The sequence below is a fragment of the Monodelphis domestica genome, chromosome 8, assembly GCF_027887165.1.
Source record: "Monodelphis domestica isolate mMonDom1 chromosome 8, mMonDom1.pri, whole genome shotgun sequence".
NCBI classification, from domain to species: Eukaryota; Metazoa; Chordata; class Mammalia; order Didelphimorphia; family Didelphidae; genus Monodelphis; species Monodelphis domestica.
This window is the reverse complement of record NC_077234.1, coordinates 100,869,561-100,889,414: the sequence shown is the minus strand read 5'-3', so window position 1 is coordinate 100,889,414 and position 19,854 is coordinate 100,869,561. Positions and strand designations below refer to the sequence as shown.

At 35.8% G+C, this 19,854-nt stretch overlaps 1 long non-coding RNA gene across 1 annotated transcript in view; it reads right to left on the bottom strand.

Annotated features, from left to right (window-relative positions):
- Positions 1-4,604: 4,604 nt before the first annotated feature.
- Positions 4,605-19,854, bottom strand: part of LOC130455784 (uncharacterized) — a 31,679-nt gene continuing 16,429 nt past the window's right edge. The window contains exons 2-3 of the long non-coding RNA XR_008913896.1: positions 10,814-10,866; positions 4,605-5,722 (exon numbers count right to left, since the gene is read on the bottom strand). This is a non-coding gene — a long non-coding RNA (uncharacterized LOC130455784). The remainder of the gene's footprint in view (positions 5,723-10,813; positions 10,867-19,854) is intronic.

The following is a 19,854-nucleotide window of genomic DNA, read 5'->3' as shown; positions in this document are numbered from 1 at the left end:
GAGAAGTGGAGATCTGAAGAAACTTGATAAGTATTAATTCAACACACTATTAGACACAAAACACAAAATTACTGACATATTGAGAGACCTTGTTTATATAAACAAGTGTCTGAAATTGTATTTATGCAAAATGTAAATATGTATATAGTTAGTTCCATAAGGTCTTAGGCAAATAGAAAGATCAATAGATATCTCTATTTGACTGACATCATGATGTGGAACAATATATATTATTTTATTATATGTAAATAATTTCTATACATAATGTATTAGTTTTAGTTAATGTAGAGTAAGTAGTATTAGCACTAATATTCAAATAAATTTTTTGTAATAAGTTTTGTTCAACATGTATTGTACTGAATTTATTGTAAAACCCCAAAACTACCCTTGCCCAAACTTTCCTGCTAAGAATTCCTTAGAGTAGATTTAGTAAATTGGTAACTATAATATAAATATGTGACCTTGGGAAGGTCACAACAAAAAAAGGGGACGATTGTGGGAAGGAAATTAGACTGACAGTTTGTGGGGGAAGGGGCCAACTGGGAGTGGCAGTTGGATCTTGTGACTAGCACTTCCTTCCTGCTGGGAGTGGCAGTGGGGTCTTGTGACTAGCACTTCCTTCCTGCCCTGGGGGACTTGGCTTCCTGGTGTTGGAGGAGAGAGGAGCTTGTTCAGCCCAGTATGGTGTGGTGTGCCGCCTCTTCTTGGTTCAGCCCAAAGATTCAGGCCCATTCACTTCTGAAGGTTAAACCTGTTCTTGTTTGCTTTCTGTCTACCCCGAAGATTCTAAAAGACAAAACTGGACTGATATAGAGTGGAAGGGAGTGGAAGGACCCTCTGCCAGCCTCTGGGGCCTGGCCTCAGGTCAGAAGCTGAGAAAAATGCCAATTCCAATTGGGTTTTAAACTTTATATTATTTGAATTCACAGTCAGATAAGTGGACTATCTTTTCTGGTCATAGAGGGAGCTGAACTTCAGGTCAGTCATTCCAGGACAAACCGTCCTTATTGGACCCCTGCTGTTTCCTCTCAGCAGGGGGCATCTCCCTCCTTTGAATCACCAAGCAATATTCCCTCTCTCCCTTACTTCCTCTATACCCTGCTACAAACCTCCCATTATTCCCCATTTTTCCTATCCAATTTCCTTTCCCAATAAATATTACATGTCTTCCCCATTAGAATGTGGGGTCCTTAAGGCAAGACCTGTTTTTACCTTTCTTTTTGATCCCAGAACTCAATACAGTCCCTGCCACTTGGTATGCACTTAAGGAATGATTGTTCACTGACTAAGAGACTGAACCATAAAACCTAAGAATTGTAGAAGATCTTGGGTATCATGTAATACAACTTTCCACCCAATTCATGAAATTCTTCTACAACATACTGACAATAATTGAGACTCTTGGGATTTGACTCCTAATGTCATTATTCAGAATATATCACAACCAATGTCTGTTCATAACCATCTATCTTCCCCTAGGCTTTCTGACCCCTTCCCCTGTTTGTTGATCTAATCATTATTTGTATTCCCCCAGGCCATCACCTTTATACTTGCTATACACTCTGCCTTTTTCTTTTTCAACCCTTCGGCCAACTAACTCAATTTTATATTCTCTTCCATCATTGATTCTTGTGTTCCTTTATCTTCTCACTAATCAGGCTTTACTAAGCCCCAACTGTATATTATCCCATATCAATTGCTTCTTTTGGTCTTGTTATCATGCTGTTGAACTGAACTGAAGAAAATCAAGACATTGTGCTGAATGGAAAAATAGATAGTATCATTCCAAGTCTTCCTGCCTTAAGTCTTTCCCCTCTCTAATCCATCTTACACTCAACTACAAGTTTTCAGAAGTATAAGTTGGTCCTTGTCATTCCCTCTTTCCCTATCACTTTAATCACTACATCTTTCATTTCCCCCTCATTAATTTGTATTATCTAATTTCAAGTGGGCTCTCACTGCACCGCAGCATATATTCAATTCCTCTTTATTTGACAACCTATCCTACTCTCCGCAGTGGCCATTTTAGTGTTCTCATATCTCCTCAAACCTCCCACCACATCTTCAACTCACACTCTCCTCGCTGAGGACCTTGCTTAATCTTTCAAAAATAAATAAAAATAAACGAATGTTCCCTCTTCTACTTTCTTTCTCAGATCATATCACTCAATATCTTTTACTCTTTCCTCCTTCATTCCACACTGAAATGAAGAGGTGATCCTTTTCTTTGCCAAAGCAAAAGCCTTTTCATGTGCCCTTGATCACATGACCGCTTGGCTTCTCCAGCAAACTATCATTTCCCCATCTCTTTCTTTGAATTTCTACTACATCTTTCTGTGCTGTTTACAAACATGCTTATGTCTCCTTTAGCCTTAAAAATAAAGAAAAACAAGAGAAAAGGAGAGAAAAAGAAAAAACTTATCTTCAATACATGCTATCCTCCCCACTAATATTATCATATATTTCTCCTTCCTTTTTAGTGCTAAACTCAGTGAGAAAGACATCTATAAAAGCACCTCCATTTCCTATCCTATTTCTGTTTTCTAAATCCACTGATACCTGGTGTTCAAATCTATCATTCAACTGAAACTATTCTCTGTAAAATTACCAGTGATTTCCTAACTGCAAGGATTCTAATTCTAGAAATCTTAAGATCTTTTCCCAATCTGGATTTTCCTATAAATCTTTCCCATTTGTGAAACTTCTGATCACCTTCCTTTCTGGATAATCTCATCTATTCTCATCTGGTTCTTAATTCTTTTGCTGATATCTTGTCAAATTGTCCTGTCCCTGCCTTCTTTCTCTTTTCTCTCTCTGCTATATCACTTGATAATCTCATCCTCTCTTGTAGGTTCTATGATCATTTCTTCAATGACAGTTGATTCCCTGATTTTTTATCTCCAAAGCAAGTCTCCATGCTGGGCTAGAATCACAATTCTTCATCTGCCTCTTAAACATTTAATATTGTATTCCAGTGGACATCTTCATTATTTTAGGACCAAAATGAACTTATTCTGCCTTCTCCAAAGACTCCTCCCTTTGATAAACTTCTCATTTACCCAAGACTATAGCATTAGTATAATGTTTAATTTCTCAGTCTTACTCCCTACACCTATGTAATTAATTGACAAATTTCATCATTTCTAGCTTTACTGAATCTTTTTATATATGTTTCCTCTTCTCAATTCATTCATCCATAGCTCAGATTGAGGACTTCATTGCCTATCAATTTGATTATAATAGTCTTCCTACAATTTCTCTTCCTTAAACCTCTCCTCACTATCTTCTGCTCAACTACCAAGGTGATTTTTCTGCAATATAAGTTTAACTATGTTTAACCCTTTCTCCCCATCACTTCAACCTCAACTATCATTATTTAGTAAAATCCACTGGCTTCCTGTTACCTAGGAGATCAAATATAAATTGCTTTTTTTTTTTTGACATTTAAAACTCTTAATTATAAAATGGTCCTTTCCTAATTTTCCCTTCATCCTACACTTTACTTCACCCTTCAAGCTCTCTTCCATCTGTCAATATTAGTACATTGAAGTTTCACAAACCCAACATTGTGACTACTATTTGGTCTCTGTGGCTTTTTACTGGCCATTCCACATGCTTAGAATTGTCTTCCTTTCATCTCTGTTTCTTAGTTTACCTGGATCCTTTCAAGGACTCAAATCCAAACTTCTGTAAACATTTCCTTCACACCAGACTTCCTCAAAACTCAACTATTAATGTTTTTTTTTTTCCCTTTCAGATTACTTCCATAGCTATCTATGAATAGGGAGATTCTAAAACTTGGAATTCAAGTATCCTGCCTCAGTCATTAATAGACTTTGGGGCCCTGGGCAAGTCACTTAGCCTATATAAGCCTTATTTTCCTCATTTATTAAAATGAGGATAATAATACCTGTTTCACAAAATTGTCAAAAAAATCAATTAGATAATACATATAAAATACTTTATGAACTTTAAAGTATTATAGATATATTAATTGTTATTGTTATATATTCTGAATATATCTTTTATAAAGCTAAATGTTTATCTATTGCTTCCCCATTAGAACATGAAATCCTTGAAGGCAGTAACTTCACTTCCCTATCACTTCCCAATATTCCTGGCACATGGGAAGGAAATGTTTAATAAATAATTTTTTGACCAACCCACTGACAAATACAATAATAAGCATGTATAGAGAGGGGGGACATATGTGTCAGCTCTATATTTGGAAAGTTAAAGATACTCCTAGAAGATTTTGTGGTAATAATACTTAATTATAAAATGTTTCTTTAATATTTAATTGATTGTCTTATATAGTTATTTGTTGCTCTATAAAAATAGCTAGATCAGAATATTAAGAGTACCTTCTACTTTTGTGATATTTTTCAAGTTCTTTTCAAATTTCTAAAAAATTAAAAAATAGATTATCTATAATCAATAATAATTCATCAATAATCTATTTTTAAAAATATTTTTGTCTTCTTAGTTAATTCAGTTGTAGTATTAGGTCACATAAGTTCTTGAGAATTCAATAATAACTAACATTTCTAAAGCACTTTTAAGTTTTGCAAAGTATTTTACATGTTATATCATTTGATCTTCTCAATAATTCTGTTATAGGTGCCATTGTGATCTTCATTTCATAAACAAGGAACCTTGAGACATTAAAGCTTAAATGACTTGTCCAGAGACACACAACTATGTAAATATCTGAAGGAATACCTTAATTTTTCCTGAATATAACGGCAGCACTCTATCTCCTGCTTCTCCTCTCTGCCTTGAATAGACATTAGGGATTCCAGCATTATAGTGAATATAGCATGCATAACACAAGAAAAGGTTTTTCCAAATGCTACTCCAAAGTGCAGTAAAGACTTCATCTGCTCCCTTCCCCCCTCACCTGTGGACTTTAAGAATATAGAAGAGAAAGTTTACTTTACTCCAAGATTTGTTTTCATGAGAATATTTGCTCCTACATATTCAGAAGTGGCTCCCAATAGCATTAATATGACTTACTAATCTTCAAAGACACTCTGGTTTTTATTCTTTGTAAGAGCCAAGACAGAAATGAAAGCTTTCAAGTTTGTTGATTCTGAAGCTGTTCTGATTTTCTCCACACCGCAGTAAATGCCCTCTCTCTGATTTGACACTGGAAATAAGAAAGCAAATTCTGTCAACATAAGTCACCTGAGGAACAACATCTGTGCTTGTCTTGCTCATGGTTTTCGAGTACCCCAGACGTGCGGAATAACTGAACTCACTGGACTTATACCAAGTTATCTATCTCTGATGGCTGGAATGCTATAAATTCATACCCAAAACCATTATATTCTCCTGAAATGCTGCAGCTCCCTAGATAAAATGGTAAATTTTCCACAGATTTTCCTGTCAACTTCAACCTGGAGGTAGGATTTAGGATGGTTACATTTCTCAGCCCACTGACAGTGAGAGATTTCTTCAGCATCCTTAGAGCACCCTTCTACCAGCTTAGTTTAAAAAAAAATTTTGGTAATAAGATTTTGCTGTAACTGTTCCAAAAATGTTGTCTTTAGGCCCTTCCTTTGTCAAAAGAACTGATAAGTCGTCTTTCGGCATAGACTGAGTTACAGTTTCTTGTTAAGTAGCCTTCCGGTCTAGTGTTGAGCAATTTGGCAGCTCTCTCCTCACAGGCTCATTAACTTAGGCTGTTGAAGTCACTCATTTGAGGCTTGAAATTGAGTTTCTGAGGGGAAAAAAAATCCACATTATACTTTAGAAAGACCAACATCCTTTTTGAATGAATATACCAAAAAACCTTGATTAATAAGGATCTATTTTTTAGACGTCTTAAAAAAGTAAGAAATAAGTGCTCAATAAAATAATAAAATAAATATTGAAATGGCAAATCATTACAAATACTTATTTATTGATTAACTGAAATAATCAATTTTTCTTTGGAATATTAAGTGATGGGCAAGTAAAAGAAGATGAAAGGGATAAGAATCCAAATACACTAGAGGTTTCCTAATCCTTTTCTTCAGTTTCCTTGCCTTGTGCCCTCTCTGGGAGTGAAATTGTCTTTGGGCCCTTCAATAATTAAGCTCTTTAGATGGGTTCATGCCATATATAATATTCTGCTCCAAAGCTTGTAGTGAATGAGAAGGGAGACTGCCAGTGAACCTTAGGGGCCTAAATTGGTTCTTGCCTCTTTTCACTTATGTCTGAAAACTATAGCATATTATTGTCCTGAATATAGACTGCATCCATTAAAAGAGATACCATTGAAAGTAAAATACATAAAGATAGATAAAACTACGAAGTGGAAAATATTTAAATCAAGTTACCATATGAAATATTTACTATGGAGGCTAACCTATTAGAAAATTGAGGGAGTAAGAGGGGAAGCTAACAATATTATAACAGAAACGTGTATGTATTATCTGTACACATATCTACATGCAGCCATATACACATAAACAATAGAGGTTACCCGCCCCATTCAGGGAATCTTTGCCCTCCTTGCCTCTACCTTATGGGACCTCTAGCTTCCTTCAAGGCTCAGCTCATTTGTCACCTCCTTTATTTGTCTTATCCTGTCCCACCTCTTGCCTTTGATAAACATTGGAAATAACTGATTTATGTCCATAATATATATTTTGTGTTTACTTAGTTGCATCTGCATTTTTTCTTTTAATAGAAAAATAAGTTCTTTTAGATAAATCCTTGCTTGTTTGTTTGTTTACTTATTGTTTTGGGGGGTTGTCTATGTATCTATCCCCAGTGCCTAGCAAGAACTAGTCACTTAATAGCTACTTATTAGGCAATTAAATGCTTGAATGAGGCCAGAGCAGGAAATGATAAAAGTCAATCAAAGCATTGTAGGGTACATTAACAGGTCAGATGGTAATGCCCAGGGATCTGGAAGATGTAGTGTCAAGGAAAATGATAAGACCTGGTGAGACAGAGAACATAGTAGTAGCACAGATGGTAAGACCTCATGGTGCCCCATGTTACTTTGTGACATGGATATTCAAGCTTATGCTGTTTTAAATGCCATTATGTATACAGAAGAAAAAAAGAGTCCTAATTCATGTAAAAAATGCTAATGAAACACTATGTTTCTATATAAAGAATGATATCAGTTTGAGAAGTTTGGGGGAAGAGAAATATTCTTTGAGAGGTAGATGCCCATGATTCTAAACATTCTTCAAGATTAATTCCAATGGGTCAAGTGAAAAAAAAAAAGCAATAGAAGCTACAGACATATAATGGAAGCCAGCTTCTCAACAAATCCCAGATTCCTAGTTTGACTCGCTAGAAATTTCAGAGAATTTCCTCTCAAGTGAAACTGAGGTCTTGTCATCTTGGTTTGAGTTAAAATCTTTTCTTGCCTCCATCAAAAAAGGTCATTCATTCTTTTTCATTTTCCATAAATATTAATCTATATAATTTCTTCAACTTCTATTTGCTGTTTTACTTGGATAAATGAATTCACAGCTACCCTCTACTATGATGGTCTTTTGTGTAACCAGAGTTTTGTGGGAAAGATCCTAAGGCTGTGCAGTTAGTACTCGTAATCAGTAAAGGGGGTTTCATTTTGGACCAATCATATGCCTAGAGCACCAAATTTAATTGGGATAAACTGACATAATTATGGTCCAGTACCCCTCTCAGTGACTGTAGAAAAGAATACTCTGGTCTTTTTCTGCATCTCCTTGTAGCAGGAAACAAAATCTCCTTTAGAATGGGGTGGGCAGATTTCAAAGATATCTAATCTTGCTGTCCCCCAGTTCATTTTTATATAAATTTAGACAACTCATATGGAAATATATGCCTTGTATGAGGACTGGTTTCTATATTGAAGCCAGTCAATCAGTCAGGAAAACTTGTGTTTATTATTTGGCATTAACTATGTTGAATAAGAAATAATTATAGTTGGAGATTCCCTACCCTTTCAAATGTTTTAATAGCCTATGTCTATCCCAGAGGGAAGAAGGGAGAAGCAAAGTGAGGCTGGTCCATGACCTTTGGGAAGAGAGAGGGAGGAAATGAGGCTTTAGGCTCCCAACTAAGAGGCTAAGAATGAAGATAAGGGGATAAGCAAAATGCTAGAAGGGGACTAAGGGCAAAGATGAGAAGGATAGTAGAGGGTTCCCAAAGTGCTTATTTCTCTAGAATCTCCAATTCCAGGTAGAGTTTGGGCATCCAATAGATTGAATTAGGAAAATAAATTAAAGAATAAAAATGTACTGTATATAAAATGAGTAGATTCAGTTACCTAGAAGTTAGTCCTTAGAGATGGAGTCTAACCCCCTCATTTTATGATGAGAGGTTCAAACACTTACTCAGTCAGAAAGCTAGTAACTTTCCAAAGTAGGTTTAGAGTCTAGTTCTCTTTGATTCAAGTCCAGTGTCCACTACACTGACCACTCAATGCAAGACATAGAAATAGCTGCAATATGAAATGGAATCCCAAATTCCTAAGAGGTCCCTTGAGAAACTGAGCCAAAAAAAGTCGAGTGACTTGTCCAAAGGAAAGGGGATGTTTTTTACGCTACGTCTTCTGAACTTTAAGTACAAGACTACTCATATTTTCCAGAGCCTTTTTCCATATGCAAAAAAGTAGTATATTCATATTGAGATTATGGGTTGGCATAAATAACCTATGAGCTCCCTCATTGCTTTGAGAGTCCATAACTTTCAGATAACTGTGAAAGAGCATAAATCTTAAAAAGTAGAAAATTAAAAAAAAAAGAGGTACCATTAAAGAAAACTAATTTCTGATTTGATAAACATGGAAAAAGTCACCAAAAAAGTCAGTGTCTGAACCTTAGAAACCCAACTGTATCTTCATAGTATTTCCTTCTTCCTTAGATCATTTCTTAGGTTCACCCCTTTCCCTAAAGCAAAACTACAGATTCCTGGGAGCAACCATTCCCTTCCAAGATGGCAACAATTGCAATATGAAAAGGGATCCCAAATGATACAGGGCTTCCATCTAATTCTGCTTTAGCTCTTAAGCATATACAAGACCTCCTACATCAAACCCTCCAGTTCTACACTCCATTCATTGGTTTCCTTAGCCCCTGACACGTAGAAGAGAACGATCATTTATTACATGCCTACTCTATGTCAGACACTGTGCTGAGCACTTCCCAAATAGTATCTCATTTGATCTCCACAACAACTTTGGGAAGGAGGCACTACTATTGTTTCCATTTTACAGTTGACTAAACTGAAGTAAATAGAGGTAGAGTGACTTGCACGTGGTCACACATCTAGTAAGTGTTCAGACCAGATTAGAACAGAGATCTTCTTGACTCCAGGCTTAGCACTCTGCTCTATCCTGATGGATAGGAACATGAGAACGAATTGACTGTCACTCTATCAAAAACAAAAACAATGGGAAAAAATGTGGGTACTTATAGACCATCAGTTTTGACAGTGCAAAGCAAAGGATTTAGCCCTTCCTGTTGCTACTGCCTGGAGGTACACTTGTAGAAAATAAACAAAAAAAATAGTTTCCTAAGGTAAAGCTTAGAAGGAAAAATAAATAAATAAAGCACCATCTGCATCAAAGGAAAATCTGAGAAAGGCTGCGCTGTTAGACTTAAGAACCACCACAGCCTTCTGGAATTACATGGCCACCTGTCACAACTGCATTTGAGATTTTCCTGGAACAACAGGGGTCTGTCAGATAAATAGAACCTATAGCATTTAAATGATTGGAGACCCTGAGGCCAGCCCCAACGAACAGTGAATTCTTCTAACTAGAAATGACAGAAAGTCATCCTCTTGTTTTCCATGGCTCCTAATCACATTTAAATCAACCCTGCAACTACCCTCTAGTTCCAGGAAAGCATATATCAAAATGCATATGCAATTAACAGCAATGATTTATGTTTTCAGGGCACATTGCAATGATAAAATACTTTCACATACAGTCACAACTCTGATGGAACAAATTTTTATTATTATTTATTATTATTATTATTATTATTATTATTATTATTATTATTATTATTTCCACTTTAGAGATAAAAAACCTGAACCTTCAGAGAGTTGACATGACTATTGAGAACAGGCATTTGACACAGGTTCCAGAGAAAAGGTAATGATGCTTTGAATTAAATCTCATTCCTGAATTCAAGAATCTTAAATATGAAAGCCACTTACAACTTAAAAAATAATTTTTCTTTTTTGTTTTTTAGTTTGTTTATTTGTTTGTTGGTTGGTTGGTTTCATTTTGGTCCTGATGTGTTATTTCATTGGCATCAGCTTACTTCTGGTAAAGAAGCTCCTTCAACTACTGATAGCTGGTTTGTAATGTCAAGCCTTAGAAAATCTCCCAGAGTATTAAAAGGCCCATGAGATCATAGATTCCGGTTTAAAAGGAATGTTAGAGACCAAAGGGTCCAACATTTTACAGATAATGAAATTGAAGACCAGGAAGTTTAATGATTTGCCTAAGGTCACATACAATTAATAAGTAGAGTGGCAGAAGAAGGAGTTGATTTCAGGGCCTCCGAATCCCCATTCTGAACTTTTTAACTGCATCATGCTGTGTAGAGCATGCACAGTTAATATTATTAGAGCCCAGGCTTATACTGAGGTCTTTCTAACAGCAAGGCCAACTCTCTACCTTCTAAATTATGCTGCTTCCCAACAGAAAAAATAAATATAATTAATTTTTTAGGTCTGAACCATTTAAAAGCAATTAACCATTCTGTGAACTAAAAATACAAGAATCACTTTAGATATGACTGAATATTTTAAGATTCTTTTTCAGGGGTTGATTTTAACTCATAGGCTGAAGAGAAGGCAGACCACCTACCTGAGATGATCATAAAAATTCCAGGAAGGCCAACTTGGTTATCTCCCATATATCTGCAATACAAAATTAGAAAAAAAAAAAGAATATCACCTCTAATTAATGTAGATTAAGCTAATAGATTTACTCAACTTAGAATATAAGAGAAATAGAAACTACTTCTTTTAGGGAGAACATTTTTAGTCAGGATTTTGGTTTCATTTATCAATCACAAGATTTTACTATATAAGTATCTGGAAACAATTGTCTTGCTCAGAACTAACTAACTCCCAAAGATAATAAAGTGCTATCAACAGATATAACACTGTCTTCCAAACTCTTTGCCTTCCCTGGAGTTCTGCTAGAGGTCTCACACCCACATTTTTATCAGACTCAATCATTTTTTCCCCTTCCTTAAATTCCAACAGTTGTGAAACATACAAAGAGTCACAGTGTAGCAGGAAAGAAGAGACAGAGATTGACAGCTTCTAAAATAAAGCTGGGACATGTTTTTTTAAGGGCTTTCATGGTATTTAAAAATATAAATACTCCAACAAAATATTTTTCATACAGATCATTTTCATGATTTTAGTGGCTTTCAGCATCTGAGAATGTTTGATCAATTACACATTAGAGCCCACTGAAACGGAATTATCACATTTTCTATAGAAGTAAAAAAAGTAAAAAGATTACTTTTCCTGCTTTTTGAAGCCCCATCATCCTTTGATGGAACTGCCACTTATTTTCCTCCTCCATTTTCTTTCCAAACTTCTTAGGAGATGGCATATGTCTTACTGCCTTCCTAGTACATCGACTAATTGCAGAAATTCTTAGCAAAAGATGTCACATTTCAAACTGATACCAGTGGTAGAAATGTACAGCTAGAGTATTAAAAATTGCATCAAATTGCCAGAGTCCTAGAATTTAGATTTCTGAATATCTCTCCTTTTTCTCCTACTATATTTGGGGACTTCTTATTTTTTATATCTATTCTGTGAGCCATATGCCAAACCTTGATGACTCTCAAATACAAATTGTAACATTGTTTTGATGTATTGTCTCTACTGAGTTTGGGCCTCTCAAATATATTGGTGACTGCTAACAATGTCTTGGTTTTTGTATGGGAAAAGAAGGAATCCCCTTTAGAACTCCATTCACCCTATAATACACCAAAGTGAGCAACCAGAGATCAAGGAAATATTTGATCTCTTCTGGATCTCATATTTCCTAGTCTATTGCAATGATCTCCCAGCTGGTGTCCCCAATTCCAGTTTCTCCTTTTCCCAATCCATCCTCCAAATAGCTACCCTGATCATGTTCATAATGTTGAGATCTGACAATGCTGTTTCCATGATTAAGAATCTTCAGAGGCTCCATATTGCCTGTGGTATAATAAAATTCAAAATCTTCCATATATCTATTAAAACTTTTCACAATTCGACTCCAACCTGCATTTCCAGCGTCATTTGTTAGTACTCCCCTTTATATCCTCTATGTTTTAGCCAGACTGGTTTATTGACAGCCCCTAAAATTAATATTCTTTCTTCTTTTTCTTTACATTTGTATTTTCTCTTCTAACCTTTGGAATCCTTCATTTTCTTCAAGACTATATTTGGATGCTAACCCTTAAGAAAGGTCTTTCTGAAACAACTAGTGTTCTCTCCTTCCTCATATTCTGATCTGTGTATGTACCCATGTTCATATGCCTCCAGTAAAATGTGAAGTCGTGGGGTACAGGAACTATTTTCCTCTTTGCCATTGCCTTCTTATTCCATCATATTAAATTGAATCAAGTTCTTTTCCCCTTTGTAAATCTAGAGAAGCCTTTCTTTTGAGTTCCCACAATAAATAACCTGCTACTCTCTAACCCAGGTGTCAGAAATATGGGCCACTAATTACACCTAATATTATATTTGCAATATTGTCATTTGAAAGCATTTAGATGAATCTGTGATTTCTTCAATATGATTTATTCAAGTGGCTTACTTTGGGGAAGAAGGAATATTCCCATCTCTCTAATGGTGTAGATGGCAACTCATACTTATCTTCTCCCACTATATGACTCTTGCTCATTTCCCTTGCTACGTCCTCTCCAGGGAATAGTTCAATAAATCTATGGCAATCCTCAAAATTGTGAAATGTTATACCAGTACCAAATGGATGATACATTCTATTCCTTAGTCTTATTGAATGACTGGCACACTAGTCATGTCTTATTATATACCCAGTGCACTGAAAGTTAGTCTTTGAATGATTCATATCCTTAATTTTTCAGAGATTGTAGGATTCCTTAATTCAAAATCACGTGCCTTCTCAAGAATTCTGGCATAAAAAAAATGTTTTATGGAGAATCTTTACACCATTTAAAGCACAACATAATTGCACAATCAAAATACACACTATCCTCTTTCTCACATCTATCTAATCCCAGGGATATATAATTCAGTGCTATCCCATTCAATTAAAATCAATAAATAAATATTAAAGCCCTAATAGGCAAGGGATTATGTTAGATACAAGAGGAAAAATACAAAATAATCCCTGATTTGAAGAAGTTGAAATTTTTATGACAATAATATTTAAACGTGCCATTTTATTAACAGAATGTTTCCACATATATTGTCACCGTTGATATTCTGAACAATCTTGTGAAGTAGATAGTATAAGTATTATTATTTGTCATTCATATTTAAAAGATTCAGAGATCAAGTTTCATGACTGTTATTTAACTTGTCAAAGGTGACACAGAAGAATCAAAGAATTTTAAAATCTCAGAATTGCCAAAATCATTAAGTCCAGGCTTTATCTGAAGGAGGATCTCTTCCTTAAGACTCCCTTCATGGAATCAACCAGCCTCTGCTTTTAGCACTCCTGTGAAGGATAACCTACTGCTTCATCAAGTTTACAACTTTACAAAAACTTCAGATGTGCTCTGGTAGAATGTAGAAATGCTCTCATCTATGTGGAAGCTAGGGAGTGCATAAGACAGAGCACTGCGTCAGGAGTCAAGAAAACCTAAGTTCAAATTAGGCTTCAGACAATTATTAAATATGCAACCCTTAACTACTGCCTGCTTCTGTTTTCTCAACTATGAGCTTTGGATAGTAATAGCACTTGCCTAACAGAGGTTTTGTAATGATCAAATGAGACCACATTTGTAAAGCACTTAACATACCTGGCACATAAAGTGTTTCTTTCCTTCCTTTCCCTCATCTAGTGAGAGAACCAAACCAACTCCATTTCATATAATCACTAACATTTTGTGAAGTTGGTGGAACCAAGTCTTATTTTCCTTATTTAAGTCTGGTCTTCCTGTAAGTCACATAATTTTAGGAAAGTTATTTATTGTTATGTCACTAACTGTTGTGTAATATGCAGGTGGATGCAACTTACAGTTTTCTAACTGGAAAAACAATTTCTAAATCTAAAAATAATTACACTAAAATAATAACTGTAATTTATTATAAAACTCCTTGTAAATTTCTCTTCAAGATCCTTGTTCCTATGCTGGATCCTTGGACCCAACGTGTTCTGACATTGTATAACCTGCTAATAAAATGTATAATTCAGAATTTGTTTCTTCAGCTATTAAATTATTTGCAATAGTTTTTTTGGGGAGCCAGGCAAGAGGATTAGAGAGAACCTTTCTAAAGAACTCCTTATAATGTTCTACTTGGTTTCTCACTGAAGGATTAATCTACAGAAGGTGACCATGAGGTCAGATTACCCCTCAATTTCAGTCCCCAAGATAAAAGTAAGCCTCCACTGATGAAGGCTCTTTAAGAGATTAAAGAATAATATCAAACTGAAGGGAATCCATTGGAAAAGTTTCTCAGAGCATGAGCCCAGAGGAAGTACGTTGTTGTTCCCTATTAGGGTATGTGAAATTTGGTCTAAAACTCTGAGAGATTCAACCAATAAATTGTTTTGAACTCAATTTAGTACCTTTGGGATATGAACTTCCAAACCAGATGGGATTCTGGTTCTTTCGGGCATCTCTGAATGCCCAACACATCCTGGATATCTTCTGTATCCTGTCTTGCCTGCTCTTCTGTTATCAACAACCCCTTTATGCCACTCCTTCTCCTGTTTCTGCCTCCTCTTCCCCAATATCTGCATACTCATCTTATTTTCCTCCTCTATTAACAGTAGATAAATCTCTCATGAGTAAGAGGTACCTTCACCTGGTATTTTCCTCTTTCAAGAAAGACTTGTATATGCTAGAAGCTAAGATGACAGAGTAAAGGATGCTTTACTCCCCTGATCACCACACACACACACACACACACACACACACACAAATAAATTACCTCAAAACAAAGGAAATCATAAGGAACATTTCTCACTAAGGAAAGAAAAAAGTGGCATCACAGCATCTATGATGTGTGAACATAGATCACAGAAGAACTCAGACTAGCCCAACATACTACTCCTCCTCAGAGATAATGGACCTGTAGAATGGGAATGAGCCCAGTCCAAGACATTTGACAAAGCTATAGAAAGCAGAGAGGGAAGGGCAGGCGACCAGATCAGCCTAAGCTACTCAGCCTGGGCAGCAATGTCATAGAGGGAAGGAACCTATGCAGTCCCATGTGGCAGCAGAGTACCTGAGGCAGTAATATGATGAAGAGACTGAGGCAGGAAAATCCAGAGCAGGGGACTTGCCCAGACCAAAACACTTGGCAGGGGCAGAGAAACTGAATGGCAAGGACCAACCCACCTCATAAAGCAACAGGAGAACTGATAACAGAGGGTGTTGAATCTAGTTGGACAAATTTATAAGATAATGGCAGGATAAGTAGAAAAAATGGGCAGAAAGATTAAAAAAAAACCACTTAACCTTAGAAAATAACTTTAATGACAGAGATGAGCAAGATATGAACTCATAAAAGAAGTGATAATACAACACTGCCCAAAATAAAGTATGTGAAACCTCAAAGGGAAATAATAAAGGATGTCAGCTCCCAAATGAACCCCTGGTAGAACTTGAGAAGAAGTTAAAAAAAAAAAAAACAAATAATAAGAGAATTGACAGAAAAAAAAATCAACAACTGGGGGAAAAATGAAATCAACTCCCTTAAAACTAGAATAGTCCAAAAGGAAATGGAGGCTCAAAATACATTTGAAGAAAACAACTTCCTAAAGAATAGAATAGGCCAAATGGAAATGGAAGCAAAACCAAAAACCAAAAAAACAAACAAAAAGAACTGAAGAAAACAACTTTTTAAAGAGTATGATTGGCCAAATAGAAAAGGAAACAATAACTCAGGAAAAAAACAACTTCTTAAAATTATAATTGAATCAATAGATGCTAATGCATTCATAAGACCTCAGGAAACAATAATCCAAAATAAAAGGAATGAAAAAGGAAGAGAAAATTTAAAATAACTCACTGCAAAAACAATTGGCTTACCTTGAAAACAAATCCAAGAGAGATCATCTAAGTATCATAGGTATACCTGAAAGCCATAATAAAAAAAAAAGTACCTGGACATCTTATATTATAAGAAATCATCAGGGAAAGCTGCTTTAATATCCTCAAACAAGAAAATAGAGAAATGATACAATTCACCAATTGTCTCTTGAAAGAGACCACAAAATAAAATACCCCAAGACTATTGGAATCAAATTCCAGAACTTCCAGGCCAAGGAAAATGTACTATAAGCATCCAGAAGGAAATAATTCAAATATCTTGGAGCTATGATCCATATTACACAGGACCTAGCAACTTTTCTCTTAAAGGACCAGATATTCCAAAAGGTAAAGGATCTAAATCTATAATCAAGAATTATATATATACATATATATATATATATAAACTGAGCATAATCATCTGGGATGGGGAGGGGGGAATGATAGTTAATTAAATAGAGGAGCTTTAATCTTTCCTGACCAAAAAAATAGAACTGAAAAGAAAAATTGATGAGCAAATGCAATGGTGCTATTCCTTGCCAAGACAATCTCCTCTATCTAGGCCCTTAAACTTATTCCTTTTTCTCAGAGAGAACAAAATAAAACAGAACCCCCTTGGCACTCTAACCATCAAACCACCAGCATAGTACATGTACCCTTCCTTTCACTGAAAAATTCCCAGAAAGAATAATGTATACTTCGACCTCACCACTCATTTACTTCTTGATACTTTGCAATCTGGTTTTCCCCTCTACTGCTCAACAGGAACAACTCTTTTCAAGGAAAGACATGGCCTCTTTTTCTGCTAAATCTAACAGCTTTTTTTTAGTCCTTATCATATTTGACCTCTATGCAGCTTTGGATACTATTTACCTCCCTGCACACCTTTTATTTCCCTTGCTTTTCTGACACTGATCTCCCTTGGATCTCTTCCAAATATCTGTCTACTCCTCCTAGATCTGCTTTGCTAGATCAATATTTATATCCTGTTCATATGATAGGACTCTTCCCCTCAGGATTCTGTCCTGGGTCCTCTTCTCTTTTCACGAGACCTTGGAGAACAGATAATTCCTCAATTTTTATAACCTGCTATATTTTATCACTTGAATTCCAGTCTCACATCATCAACTACTTGATAGATATACTGTCATTCCCAAAGGCAAATTAAACTCAATATATTCAAGAATCATTTCTTCTCCTCCCTCCCTCCAAAGCAACTTTCCCCACCTTCAAACTTCCCCATTTTTCTTGAGGGTATCATAATTCTCTCAACCACTCAGTTTCATAATTTTTCTTTGTCTCTCTCTTCCTCTACCCTTTACCAATGCCAAATATTCATTATTTTATTTTCACTAGACCTTTTATATCTGTCCCCTCCTCTCTACTCACAAAGATGTCTTCTAGTTCAAGTTCTCATCTTCTCTCATAAACTATGATGATGACCTTTTAACAAATCATCCTTCTCCAATTTTATCTCCATGCCAATCCAGCTTCAATGAAATTGCCAAAATCTTCTTCATAAGTCACAGATCTGACCATAACACTCTCTCATAAAACTCTCCAGCAGTTTCCTCTTGCCTGTAAGTTCAAATACAGATTCTTTATTTTTTAAAACCCTTACCTTCCATCATAGAATCAATACTATGAATTGGTTCTGAGGCAGAAGAGCAGTAAGGGCTAGGCAATGATGGTTAAGTGACTTGCCTAAGGTCACACAGCTGGGAAGTGCCTGAGTCCAGCAGCTTCCATCTTTGAGCCTGGCTCTCAATCCACTGGAGCCACTCAGTTGCCCCTACAAATTCTTTAGAATGTAATTTAAGACCTTCCACATTCTGAAACTCATTTATTTGAATAGGCATAGTACCCCCCCAGTAACTTTAGCAGAAAGCCTTGTATAAAATACTCATTTAATATAAGCTTTCTTAATTGAACTGTCTTTGGGTTTCATCTTATTAGATTTGGCCTGTCCTATTTAAAAAAAATATATCTTTTTGAATATTCATTCATTTGACCAACATATTATGTTTCTCTTCTAGTTTTGTTATAGATAAAAGTAATAAATATCCCAGGACAAAAACATAAATCCTTGAGTACTCATCCAGAGATTTCCTTCCACATTGACATGAAACCATTAATATCACTTTGGAATTTGGAATTTAGCAGTCTCAGAATGGACCTGGTTGTTTTATGTTTTAGCTATATCTCCCCATAATTTCATAAGAATATTATGAGAAATTTTGTCAAATGCATTGCTTAAACTTTGGAAATCTTCATCAACAAGATTCTTCTAAGTGAATAAGTGAATATCTTTTTTCTCCAAGGTTTTCAAGTTGGTACTTTAAATGTCTATAATAATTACTAAGCTATGGGTAAAAAACAAACAAAGCATACTCTCTGTGCAGGTCATTCAAAATTCTCTCATATCACTAAGCTTTTAGTAAGTGAGATAAGTAAGTTTCAGAAACAAGACACATTCTGACTTCAAGTCTGTTGCTCATTCAATCAGGCAACACTATACTTTCCATTCCTTCCTTCCTCCCTCCCTTCCTTCCTTCCTTCCTTCCTTCCTTCCTTCCTTCCTTCCTTCCTTCCTTCCTTCCTTCCTTCCTTCCTTCCTTCCTTCCTTCCTTCCTTCCTTCCTTCCTTCCTTCCTTCCTTCCTCCCACCCTTTCTTCCTTCCTTCCTTCCTTCCTTCCTTCCTTCCTTCCTTCCTTCCTTCCTTCCTTCCTTCCTTCCTTCCTTCCTTCTCTCTCTCTCATTATTTGTCTGGGGAACAAAGAAGTGAAGTCCCTTGTGTAAGATCAATTGCAGAGTCAGTATATGAAGCAAGATTATTCAGTATAATATATCCTACAATAGAAAAGGCTAAGTCACACAGCACCTTGGTATAATGCTATCCTCCAGTCCAAAGATCATAGATTTAGAGCTAAAAGAGACCTGAAAGATCATGCATTCCTCTTGACTCTTCAGATAAGGAAAATAAAGGTCAAAAAATTTAAGAGACTTGACCAAGGCATTGACAAAGGTACGATTTGAACCCTAATCAGCAGACTCTTTAACCAATTATCTTTTTCATTGTATTAAATTATTATTTCCTTGATATTTTTGGAATTCTAGTCAGTAAGTCCTTCAGGATAGTAGCCAAAATAGATACTTATGACAAATCAAATTTTACCTGCATACAAACATTTTAATTACATGTTCCTTTTAGATTTGGGGGGTACATATTTCCTTCACCTTGATACCATTTGGCAGCACAAAATTACCACTTTGCTGTATCTATGCATCCAAGTGAATCAGAAGGCTTGATCATTATTTAATGAATATGGGACCAACCAGAGATTATCCCAGCAAAGGCAGATGGTTAAATTACTTTGGAAGGTTATGGATTGGCTGTTTAGAAAATCCAAATTGTGGTCTGTTTCCTGTTAGTAAGGTTTTAGAAAGAAATCCAGCTTCCTTCCTCTCTCCCACCTTCCCTCCCTCCCTCTGTCTCTCTCTCTCTTTCTCTGTCTCTTTCTCTGTCTGTCTGTCTGTCTGTCTGTCTGTCTCTCTCTCTCTCTCTCTCTCTCTCTCTCTCTCTCTCTTTCCTGTATCTTGATAAGAAGTTGTCTTTAGTACTCAAAACCTTTAAAACATTTTATTATAATAT